Here is a 12,621-nt window from a genome sequence, read left to right on the forward strand (position 1 = left end):
CTGTCGCCTCTGAAGCAGAGATGCGCTTAACTCCAGGCCTCCCCACCCACCCCCACCACCAGTCACCTCCGAAGCAGGGCGGCATTTAACGCTAACCCCCTGAGGCCCCTGAAGCCTGAAAAGCAACAGGCAACACTGGCGAGCTCTGCAGAACGTTGCTGTGCCCTCACCTCCAGTTCCCCCAAAGTGCAGGTCGCCAAGTGCACGTCATCTCTATGCTGTCGTCAAACACGTTGGTGGGCTTTCCTGCTGTCGAGGGCGGACAATCCAGTGGGGGTCCAAGAGCCTGGTGGGATGGTCTGATAATGATATGCTGATGCGTTACAATGAGGTTCCCGGCGACTGATGGCGGGAAACATGGCCCACCATTGGTGGGCTGAGTGGACAATCGCGACCTGCCTCCCCGCCATCATGAAGCTGATAGCGCCATATTGCCTGCTCACGCCACCTATCACACCTGCTGTCAGTGGGCACGGAAAACCCCGCCCTAATCTCTGAGGTGCTTTCCTTATTCGGTTAGAGCAGCGAAGCTCTACCTCTTGAGGTTCCCCCACAGGATCGACATGATCAGGGACTTCAGCACACGATGCATCATTAGAAAGTGGCAGTTCAGTGTTTGGCAGCTCTTCAGAGACATCGGGCATGTATATTCTAGGTCAACCTGTCATCTCAGGGATTGATGTTCAACATTAATCACAGGCGGAACAGCTGGTTGTTGGAACGTCTCTCTATCATGAACATGGTCCATACATTTTTGAACAATTCTGTCTTCCATTCCACCTGGAAGGATGATGGATCAGTCTCTCAGACAATGGTTCCAGGAACGCAAAAAAGTCCACTTCCAAAATTCCACACAAATACTGTGTCTCCTACAGCAAATGTATGAGCTTTGCTATGAATATTGTGATTCAATTTTTGATTACTCTGATTCCTCTCTACCTTCCCCTCTAAATTTGGAAACACCAGGCTTAACCTTATACATAGGCGGCTTTTCATCAATAATTCAGATGGTGTTGAACCCCTAGTCGAACGTGGCATTGGACGATAGCTGAGAAGAAAGTGGGAAACTCGAGATTCTAGAGGACCTTCTGATAACCTCTTCATACTAGACTTGAAAGTTTGTACAGCTCTCTCTCTCAGCTAAACCATTCGATGAGGGATGGTACGGGGCTAGTTTAATATGCCTGATTCCATTCAGATTCATGACTTTTTTTAACTCTGTACTGGTAAAGGCTGCACCATTATCAGAAATGATGATTTTCGGTGGGCCATGTATACTAAAACAATGACACAGCTTCTCGATAGTTGAGCTCGATATTGGTGATTTGACTTCGTACACTTCCATCCATTTAGAATGTGCACTTACGATCAACAAAAATATGGTACCTAGGAATGGTCCTAAATAATCAATATGTAGTTTAAGCCAGGGTCAACCAGGCCACTCCCACAGATGCAGTGGAGCTGAAACAGGCAACTTTTGTTGTTGCTGACAATAGAGGCTGTGCCTGACTTGCCGGACCACCAGACATAGCTTCGTGCAAGCATTTTCATCTTCGATATGCCTGGATGTGCACTGTGAAGCTCTGTCAAGAGTGGCTCTCTTCCTTGCGAAGGGATGACAACTCTTGATCCCACAACAAGATTCCATCTTGACAATTTAAAGTTGTTTTTCGGGCGTGCAATGGTCTCAACTCTTCAGATACACATGAATTTGGCCACCCTTGCAATACAGGTCTCTGACTTTTGACAGAATTGGATCTCTGTTTGTCCAATTCCTAATTTGCTTCACACGCAGGCAAAGAACCCAAGAAAAAAATAAAAGTACCTGGAAAAACTCAGCATCTGTGGAGAGGAACACAGTTAATGTTTCGCATCCGTATGACTCTTCAACAGAACTAAGGAAAAATAGAAAAGAGGTGAAATATAAGCTGGTTTAAGGGGGGGTGGGACAGGTAGATCTGGATAGAGGGCCAGTGATAGGTGGATATAGCCAAAAGATGCCATAGACAAAAGGACAAAGAGGTGTTGAAGGTGGTGATATTATCTAAGAAATGTGATAATAGGTGACATTAAGGGTAGAAAGTAGGACGAGCTAGGTACAGATAGCCCTAGTGGGGGTGGGGTGAGGGGAAGGGATCGAAATAGGTTAAAAGGTAAAGATAAAACAATGGATGGAAATACATTTAAAAATAATAGAAATAGGTGGGAAAAGAAAAATATATATAAATTATTGGAAAAAAGGGGGATCAGAAAGGGGGTGGGGATGGAGGAGAGAGTTCATGATCTAAAATTGTTTAACTCAATATTCAGTCCGGAAGGCTGTAAAGTGCCTAGTCGGAAGATGAGTTTGTGTAGAGCTTCACTGGAACATTGTAACAGGCCAAGGACGGACATGTGGGCATGAGAGCAGGGTGGTGTGTTGAAATGGCAAGCGACAGAGAGGTCTGGGTCATGCTTGCGGACAGACCGAAGGTGTTCCGCAAAGTGGTCACCCAGTCTGTGTTTGGTCTCTCCAATGTAGAGGAAACCGTCCTCTATGGATGTCTATGGCATCTTTTGGTTATCTCCACCTATCACTGGCCCTCTATCCAGCTCTACTTGTCCCACCACCCCCCTTAAAGCAGCTTGTATTTCACCTCTTTTCTATTTTTTCTTAGTTCTGTTGAAGAGTCATACGGACTCGAAACGTTAACTGTGTTCCTCTCCGCAGATGCTGTCAGACTTGCTGAGTTTTTCCAGGTATTTTTATTTTTGTTTTGGATTTCCAGCATCCAGTTTTTTGCTTTTATCTTAAAGAATCCAAGAAGTTCAGTACAAGCACAACTTCTGCGGCACTAGAGCACATATGATGCTATCTGGTAACGGGAGATGACTGAGTACGTCCACATTTGCAATATGTAAGCCAGGATGGTACATAAAGGTATATTCATATGCAGATAATATCAGAGCCCAACGATGTATTCTTGCTGATGCTATTGGCACAATGGCCTTATCCTCACTGAATAAAACCGTTACTGGTTTATGGTCCAACACAATAGTGAAATGTCCTCCATGCAGGTACTAGTGGGATTTCTTCACGCCGAATATCACTTCCTTTTCTAGCTGGGAATAACCCTTTTCAGCCGTGGAGAGGCTTCGCCAGACATAGCCAATGCGTCTTTCTGATCTATCTTCCATTCTATGTGATAACACAGCTCCCACACTATAAGGAGACTCACCACATGTTAATACCAACTCTTTCGATGGGTCGTGGTGTGCCAATAAACAGTATGAATGAAACAGTTTCTTTACTTTCACAAAGACTTCTTCCTGTTGTGAATTGCATGACCAAAGGTGATTGCTTTTTAAAAACTAGTGTAGTGGTGCCAACACAGTTGATAAGTTTGGCAAGAGGTGGCTATACTAGTTGATCATATTCAGGAAGGACTTGAGTTCTTTTACATTGGATGGTGAGGGTGCATCTTTTATTGCCTTAACTTTCTCTTCTACTGGATGCAAACCCATGGCGTCCACACTGTGACCCAAGTAAGTAACTTCTGGTGCTTGGAATGCACATTTTTCTTTCTTTAATCATATGCCAGCTTCCATGAATCTTCTTAGCACCGCCTCCAGGTTGGTCAACTATTTGGTCTCGGTTGATCCTGTGATCAGAACATCATCTAGGTGCACCACTATTTGGGGAAGTCCTTGCAAAAGACTTTTGTACAGGCCTGACCTTAAAGAAATGTGGTGTTGCCTGAGGACACACATATATTTTTGTTTGCAAGCCTTTTAACAACCATAATTCACCAAGAAGAACATTGTCGTATTCCCTTAGCAGTTCAGGAACTCCTTTGGTTCTCAGGTGAAATATTTCAGACCAGTCAAGCTTGATTTACCATAACTAGTCCCGGCCCAGGAGACTAGGTCCTTCTCCTGTCCCTATTATCACTGGAAGCTGAGCTGCCTATTGCCCATCAGACAGTGGTACCATGGCGAGGCCCTTTACCTGTATAGATTCCCCAGTGTATGTCTTCAATTTAGCCATTGTTCACTCCAGATTCAGTGGCCGGGTGCCTTGATATAGGTATTTAAATGTGTGCTTTCCCACCACTGTGGTTGAGGCTCCTGTATCCACCTCCATTATTAGTTGTTTCCCATTAACTTGGATTGTGACAGTGATAGGTTCGGTTTTTACAGCGGTGACGTTATTCATAGGACAGATGTCTGTGTCGGCAGCTTCAGGTTCTGCTGTATTCTTTAATTCAATCATGTTGGTTTACAGGCTGTTTCGTTTTCACCCTACATTACTTTATTGCATGACCTATCTTATGGCAGTAATGGCATTCTACCTCCTTAAATCTGCAGGTGTCCAGTCCCTGGGCACCCCCCACATCTATAACAAACTAACCTTGGAGTCGCTGCTGAAGTGTTTCTACTAGGCCTTTTCATGCTTCTAACAGCGGACATTGCCTTTTGCTTTGATGCTGTGCTTCTGGTTTTTTCGCCACACCCAGTAGTAGGTTCCCACCCCACATGAAGAATAGCGCCATGTTGTATGTGGCGCAAAGCCTGTGAGTCTCTCATAGCGCTTTCCATGGCAAGGGCTTGCTTCAAATCGACGTCGATCCCTGTGAGTAAAGGGCACTGAATGGCGTCGTCGTAAACTCCACAAACTAATCAGTCCCATAAGACCATAAGTCATAGGAGCAGAAATTAGGCCATTCGGCCCATCGTGTCTGCTCCGCCATTCAATCATGGCTGAAAAGTTTCTCAACCTCATAGCATATGTGTCTCCAGAGTCGCAGTGCTCTGTCAACTGCTTCAGCTTCGCTACACAGGTTACAGCGGACTCTCTCGGGGCCCTAACTCTGGAATTAAGCTTAAACTGCTGCATTATTATGGATGGCTTCGGCCGGAAATGCCATTAATTCATTAAAGGACTTAGATTTGGGTGCATTCGGGGCCATCAGGCTGCCGATGAGATTGTATGTCTTGCTACCACATACACTCAAAAGGATGGCTTTCTGCTTTTCCTCCGCGGTAATTTTGTTCACTACAAAATAAAATCCAAGGTGCTATACATACTGGCTCCAGTCTTCCATAATTTGTAGGTTGTAAGGATCAATTCTACTGAAAAGCGACATGGCTGGTGAGTAGTCTTTTCTTTTTTATTAAGGTGCGATATACTCATGTTAACAAAGCGAGGTGCAGCTTCGGAACTATTTTACCCTCGTCGCCAAATGTAATGACTTGACGGTCTAGACAGGCTTCAGCAAGAAACTGATAAACTTTATTACAGAGAGCTTTTCAGATGCTATATGTTCGATCAGGAAGCCCCGCCCCCACCAATTAAGGCCCGCCCAGGATGACGTCCGCAAGGAAGCGCTAGGCGCTCCCTATGCGGGCAGGGGGGGATTCCCTGAGCCGAGAGTGCGCTCTTTCACGCATGCGCACAAAAGCGTGCACACATCTCCCTGAGGCTAAGTGCTGCCTCAGGGAGATCGGCTCCACAATAAAAAAATATTAAAAATAGAAAAAAAAATTCCCCTGACATGGCCCCTGTTGGGAAATGTCCATAACTTTTACATACACTTTAATTACATATTTTAAAACCTGCATGAAACCTCATCCCTTCCGTGGATGAGGTTTCATTCTTTTTCTTATGCCCGCCGGGGCTCCTGGCCTGCCTGTCACCCTTAAGGTTGGACGGGCAGGTCCATTAATTAGTTTAATGACTCTGTCAATGGCCTTAATTGGCCATTGACAGGTCGGCGGGGGCACAGCTGATTTTGCTGAGCCCCCGCCTACCTGAAAATTTAAATGGGGCGGGGTGACGTCAACAGTTTCGCCCGAGGTCATCCCGCTTCATTTTACACGTCAGCGAGCGGGCCCCACCCCACTGCTCGCCGACCAGAAAATCCTGGCCATAGTTATACTTTCCCGGTTACACTTGTGTGTTAACCAGTACTTGCAGCTTGTTAAAAGAAGTTTAGTTTTAAAATAAATTAATCATTCTGAGTTTTTGAAAGAAGCTTGGTCAGAGTCTCTTTTCTTCTGGGTGCTGGAGGTATAGGTGCACAATTGGCCGTTTTGGTGAGAAAGTTAAACATTTAAGTTAATGGTACAGCCTGCGGAGTAGTGGGGCTGGATAATTCGCGCACTCCTCCCATCCTGGTCGTAACAATAAGCTTGGTGACCTGCATGAGCTTCCTACCTTCTGCACCAGCACTAAGACGGCTTAGTTTTCACCTGCCCGCAATAACGCCTGACTTCGCCACCTCTTCTGCTGCTGAAACTCTCATCCATGCCTTTGTTACCTCTAGACTTGACTATTCCAGTAGACTCCTGGCTGCTCTGCCATGTTCTAGCCTCCACAAACTTAAGGTCCTTCAAAACTCTGCTGCTTGTGTCCTAACTCACACCAAGTTCTGTTCATCTATCCTCCCCGCTGTGCTCGCTAATCTATTTTGATTCCAAATCAAGCGACGCTTAAATTTCAAAATCCTCATCCTTGATTGCAAATCACTTCATGACCTTGAGCCTCCGTCACTGTAATCTCCTCCAACCCCACCCACCCCTCCCCCCAACCACTCCCCAGATTTGCTCTACAAATTCTGACCTACTGAGCATTCTCGATTTGAAGCATTCCAATATTGCCAGCTATGCCTTCAGTTGCCAGGGCCATAAGCTTTGAAATTCCCTGCCTTTATCTCTCTGAGTCTCTTCCTCAATTTCCTCCCATATGCTATTCCTTAAAATCTTCTTCTTTGGCCAAGCCTTTGGTCACATGGCCTTATGTGCCGCGGTGTCAAATTTTGTTCCGTAAATTTTGTTCTATAATTTTCCTATGAAGTACCTTGGGATACTTTATGACATTAAAGTTGCTATATAAATGCAAATTATTGTTGTTGACAATGTGCAGCACCACTCCCTGTCAACTTCACCAACTTTAAACAAGAAAACTCATGGCACTTCTACAAACTCAGACAGAGCCAGTAGAAATCAATAATAATTAACCTCTAAGTAGTTAATGATCCCATTAAATAGCGCTGCTGGGGAGGGGTGAGGGGGGAGGTCCTTCCTGTGACTTTGCACATGCTCAGCTGTGTGCTTAAGCTGAGCGTGTCAGCTGAGCAACCATGTTGAAAATGGCAGTGCTGGCCTGAAATCAGCTTTACATGCTGACTGTCATCCTGATGCGCCTACTTTTCACACTTTTTGCACACTCTAGTGCCCTCACCAAAATGACATCCATCACCGGCCAGGCCAGAAGCACTGACAACATTTTGGCATCAGAATGAGACCCGTGGCGTTGAAATCACAGGCGCTTTAGGGCTGAGTTTTGCAGCCTATGAATTTTATAGGCTGAGTGTGTTTTGTTCTTTTTTCTGGGCACAATTGGTTGGCAGAGCTCAATATTTACCAAGTAATGTCTAGCTGAGCCTCTGGGGGTTCTCTTGCCAAACTTCAAAGGAGGTCTCGAAACCCTGGGAAAATGGCCTAAACTTGGAAATTCATCCCTCACGGGTGGGAATCCAACAAACAATGCGGGCACACAAGTAATTTTCTCACAAATCAGACTACAGTTCCCAGCTGAATTTTGTTAGGCTTCCCTCCTACCCAGCTACAGAAACATTGTGGTTGGTGATGTGAAAGTACTTAACTGCCATGTCCTCCTGGTCATTGTCACTGTCTCCATTGTGCGTCCACTGGGGTCCTCCAAATGGAGGGTGGATTGAACACCCGTAGGGCTCCAATGCCACAATGTTTGGTGGGGTACATGCCAGACACATTCTGACTAGTAGTAGTTAGCAGTTGGGCTGAAGAGGAGTCAGCAGTTCAGTTTCATTTTATGTCATTGGGACCAGGAGGAGCAGGGGTGTGGAGCCAAAGGGCTTTGTCAGTGAGAATGAAGGTGGCGAAGGCCTTCAAATTCTACTGCTCTGTTTCCTTCCTGTCAGGCACTGAAGACCACTGCAACATCAACCAAGCAGCATTAAGGATCAATAAATGACAGATTCCTTCTTCTGCTGGGTATCCAGCTCCAACAATGCAGCCCATCTTTGGTCTACCTGATCAAAGATCCACAGGTCCTCACCACCTAACCCACTCCTGCCAGTTTCTGGCTGTTTAATTTGAGAATTTAATGAACTCAACCTGACAAAATATGATCTATTGACTTTAATACAGAAGGCAGTAGACCTTTCACTTTTATCCTGTAAGTTAAGTAGACCTGCACCTTCCAAACCCATGAACACTACCATCAAGGACAAGTCAACAGACGCATGGGAACACCACCACCCGGAAGTTCCCCTCCAAGCCACTCACCATCCTGACTTGGAAATATATCGCCATTCCTTCACTGTTGCTGGGTCAGACTTCTGGAACGCCCTCCCTAACAGCACTGTGGGTGTACCTGCACCACATGGACTGCAGCGGTTCAAGAAGGCAACTCACCACCACCTTCTAAAGGGCAACTAGGGATGGGCAATAAATGCTGGCCCAGCCAGCAAAGCCCACATCCCATGAATGAATAAAAAATATTTTGCAATGGATTGTAATTATTTGTATTCTGAGATATTCATAATTGTGCAATCCTTTTGTTATTTGATACTTTATTTTTATTTTAAGGATTTTCTATAGCTCTGTTCTGAATTATGACTGCTTGTTTTATTTGTACAGTATTATCATCACAATCTGATACCTGTCGCCTTGACGATTTTTCAATAAACCAATCTATCATCTGTTTACTTCCCTCTTATGGACTGCAACAATGAAAAAGAGTTCGGCAGACACCGGAGATTAATCCACAACATTCCTGTCTTTTATAACAATTTGTAACTCAAGCTAGTTAAAACTTAAATTAATTTCAGAGCATCCAGCACACTTGCCTTCCCATTGCCAAGCCTCCCACTTGCCTTTTTAAGAAAGAAAGAAACTTTCTTTCATATGGCCTGTTTGAAAACCACGGGGTGTCCCAATGTGCCTAATGCCCAAGGAAATATACTTGAAGGTTAGTCATTGTTGTAATGCAAGAAACTCAGCAGCCAAGTTGCACACAGCAAGCTCCTAGGTTCAGCAATGCGATAATGACCATAATGGTTGAGGGATAAATATCGGTCAAGGCATCATAGAGAATGCCCCTGCTCTTTTTCTTTTGATTAATGCCATGGATTCTTTTACAGCAACCTGGCAGGGTTTGACATCTCATCTGAAAGACGACCCCTTCAGCAGTGCAGCACTCTGATCAATAGGGCACTGGAATTGCCAGCTGAGATCTTCTGTTCAAGTCACTTGTGCTATCTCTATGCCAAGACTGATATGCTTATGTTGCCAAATGGTGGGCATGCAGAGTAATCTGATGGCTCAGCGGAGGCCCCTGATACATCATCAAGTTTGCTGCGCTATACTCAAAATCAATTTTCCAAGAGTTTTTGGTGCAAGTATGTAGCTGCCTGCTTAGATGCTAACTTCATTGTTTATTTTAAAACTTAGATGGATAGAATTTTGTGAGCCAAAGCTACCAAGGATATGCGGCAAAAGTGGGCAAAAGAAGTTAGGTCACAGGTTAGCCATAATCTCATTGTACAGCGGAACGAGCTCGATGGACTAAATGGCCTCCTTCAGTTCCAATGATTTAAGGCATGCCAGGAAGTTCTACACCGTTCCAACAGCGTTACAGTACCTTGTCTTCATGAACACCAAAATAGAAATGAAATGGATGCCAACTGTAGTATGATTCAGTGTCTTCCAAATTTTATATTTAATTTTGTTTGGATAACAGGCATCTCTTGCTGAAGATAGGGAAATGTGGGCAGGGGAGGTAAAGAAACTGCCTAGGCATGAGATATAATTATTCCAGCAATAGAGAAAACTTTGCTGCAACAAAGAGAACTTCCCCAGTGACAGAAATTGCCCCAACAGGAAAGAACTTCCAAAATAGAACTTCAACTTTGGAGAAAGAATTTCTCCAAGGATGAAAGAACCACTCCAGGAGAATGTCTCCAACAATGAGGAAACTTCAATAAGAGGGTGTACTGAAGTCAGAGATTGATACATTTTTGCATACTACCAAGGAATATTGCAGTTATTGCAGGTTAAGTGTAGCTAAGTTGGAAGATCAGCCATGATTTTACTGAACCTGGAGTAGTGTGTGCAGTTTTGGTCTACTTAAGCCATAAGACATAGGAGCAAAAATTAGGCCATTTGGCCCATCGAGTCTGCTCCGCCATTCAATCATGGCTGATAGTTTCTCAACCCCATTTTCCCACCTTCTCCCCGTAACCTTTGATCCCCTTACCAATCAAGAACATATCTATCTCGTCTTAAATACACTCAATGACCTGGCCTCCACTGCCTTCTGTGGCAATGAATTCCATAGATTCACCACTCTCTGGCTAAAGAAGTTCCTCCTCATTTCTGTTCTAAAAGGTCTTCCCTTTACTCTGAGGCTGTGCCCTCAGGTCCTAGTCACTCCTACTAATGGAAACATCTTCCCCACGTCCACTCTATCCAGGCCTTTCAGTATTCTGTAAGTTTCAATCAGATCCCCCCTCATCCTTCTAAACTCCATCGAGAATAGACCCAGAGTCCTCAAACGTTCCTCATACGTTAAGCCTTTCATTCTTGGGATCGTTCTCGTGAACCTCCTCTGGACCCTCTCCAGGGCCAGCACATCCTTCCTGAGATATGGGGCCCAAAATTGCTCGCAATATTCTAAATGTGGTCTGACCAGAGCCTTATAAAGCCTCAGCAGCACATCCCTGCTTTTATATTCTAGTCCTCTCGAAGTAAATGCCAACATCTTACTGAGCAGCCACCTTGTCAAAGGCCTTCGGGAAGTCCAAGTAGATAACATCCATTGGCTCTCCTTTGTCTAACCTACTCGTTACCTCCTGAAAGAATTCTAACAGATTTGTCAGGCATGACCTCCCCTTGATGAAACCATGCTGACTTTGCCCGATTTTACCATGCACTTCCAAGTATTCTGAAATCTCATCCTTAATAATGGACTCTAAAATCTTACCAAGGACTGAGGTCAGGCTAATCGGCCTGTAACTTCCCGTCTTTTGCCTCACTCCCTTCTTAAACAGGGGGGTTACATTAGCGATTTTCCAGTCGTCTGGTACCCTCCCTGACTCGAGTGATTCCTGAAAGATCACCACTAATGCCTCCACTATCTCTTCAGCTATCTCCTTCAGAACTCTGGGGTGTAATCCATCTGGTCCAGCTGATTTATCCACCTTCAGACCTTTCAGTTTTCCTAGCACCTTCTCCTTGGTAATGGTCACCATACTCACCTCTGCCCCCCGACTGTCTTGAACTTTGGGGATGTCACTCATGTCTTCCACCGTGAAGACTGACGCAAAATACCTATTCAGTTCCTCCACCATTTCTTTGTTCCCCACTACTACTTCTCCAGCGTCATTTTCCAGTGGCCCAATGTCCACTTTTGCCTCTCGCTTACCCTTTATATATCTAAAAAACCTCTTGCAATCTTCTTTTATATTACTGGCTAGTTTACCCTCATATTTTGCCTAAGAAAGGACATACTTGCCATAGAGAAAGTGCAGTGAAGGTTCACCAGACTGATTCCTGGGATGGCAAGATTGTCGTATGGGGAGAGATTAGGCCTACTAGGCCTGTATTCACTGGAGTTTAGAAGAATGAGAGGGGATTTCATTGAAAAGTATAAAATTCTGACAGGGCTGGACAGACTGGATGCTGGGATGATATTCCCTCTGGCTGGGGGTGGTGGGGGGGAGGGGGAGGGTTTGAACAAGAGGCCACAGTCTCAGGATACTGGGTAGACCATTTAGGACTGAGATGAGGAGAAACTCCTTCACTCAGGGGGTGGTGAACCTTGGAATTCTCTACCACAGAGGGCTGTGGAGGCCAAGTTACTGAATATATTTAAGAAGGAAATAGATAGATTTCTGTACTCTAGAGGTGTTAAGGGGCAAGGGGAGAGCACGGGAACATGAGATACAGGATCAGCCATGATCATATTGAATGGGAGAGCACGCTTGAAGGGCTGAAGGACCTACTCCTGCTCCTATTTTGTATGTTTCCATGAATGGCAGAGCAGACTCAAGGGGCCAAGTGGCCTGCTCCTGCTTCCATTTGTGTTCTTATGAAAGGATATCTCCAGGACTGAGAGAACTGCTCCAGCAATGAGAGAACTTCAACAGGATTGCAAGAGCTTCTCCAACAATGATCGGACTTCCACAAACACGCCAACAGCAATGAGGAAATTCTCCCAACAACAATAAGGCAACTACCCTAACAGAAATGGCAGGATTTTCTCAGCAGGAGTAATGCAAATGCCCCTGTAATAATTTACTTCTGTATAACTCGTATAACAATATGAAAAGGAACAGCTGGTGGTAGCTGCTGACCTGCTCAAATCCCAAAGGGAAACTTGAAGTAACTGCCAAAACTGTTGTGCAATTTGTATATATTTTGATATGCGTGCCTTGATTCTGTAGTAATAAGACCACCGAGTCTTATAGGTTTCTCACAAAACTAAATTAAACCTTTATTAATAGAAGAAAAGATTTTAAGCACATACATAGATCTTCAAATTACTACGACGATAACTTTTAAATCCCCTAGTTAATCTAACTCCCAGTTACACTT

The sequence above is a fragment of the Carcharodon carcharias genome, chromosome 4, assembly GCF_017639515.1.
Source record: "Carcharodon carcharias isolate sCarCar2 chromosome 4, sCarCar2.pri, whole genome shotgun sequence".
Taxonomy (NCBI): Eukaryota; Metazoa; Chordata; class Chondrichthyes; order Lamniformes; family Lamnidae; genus Carcharodon; species Carcharodon carcharias.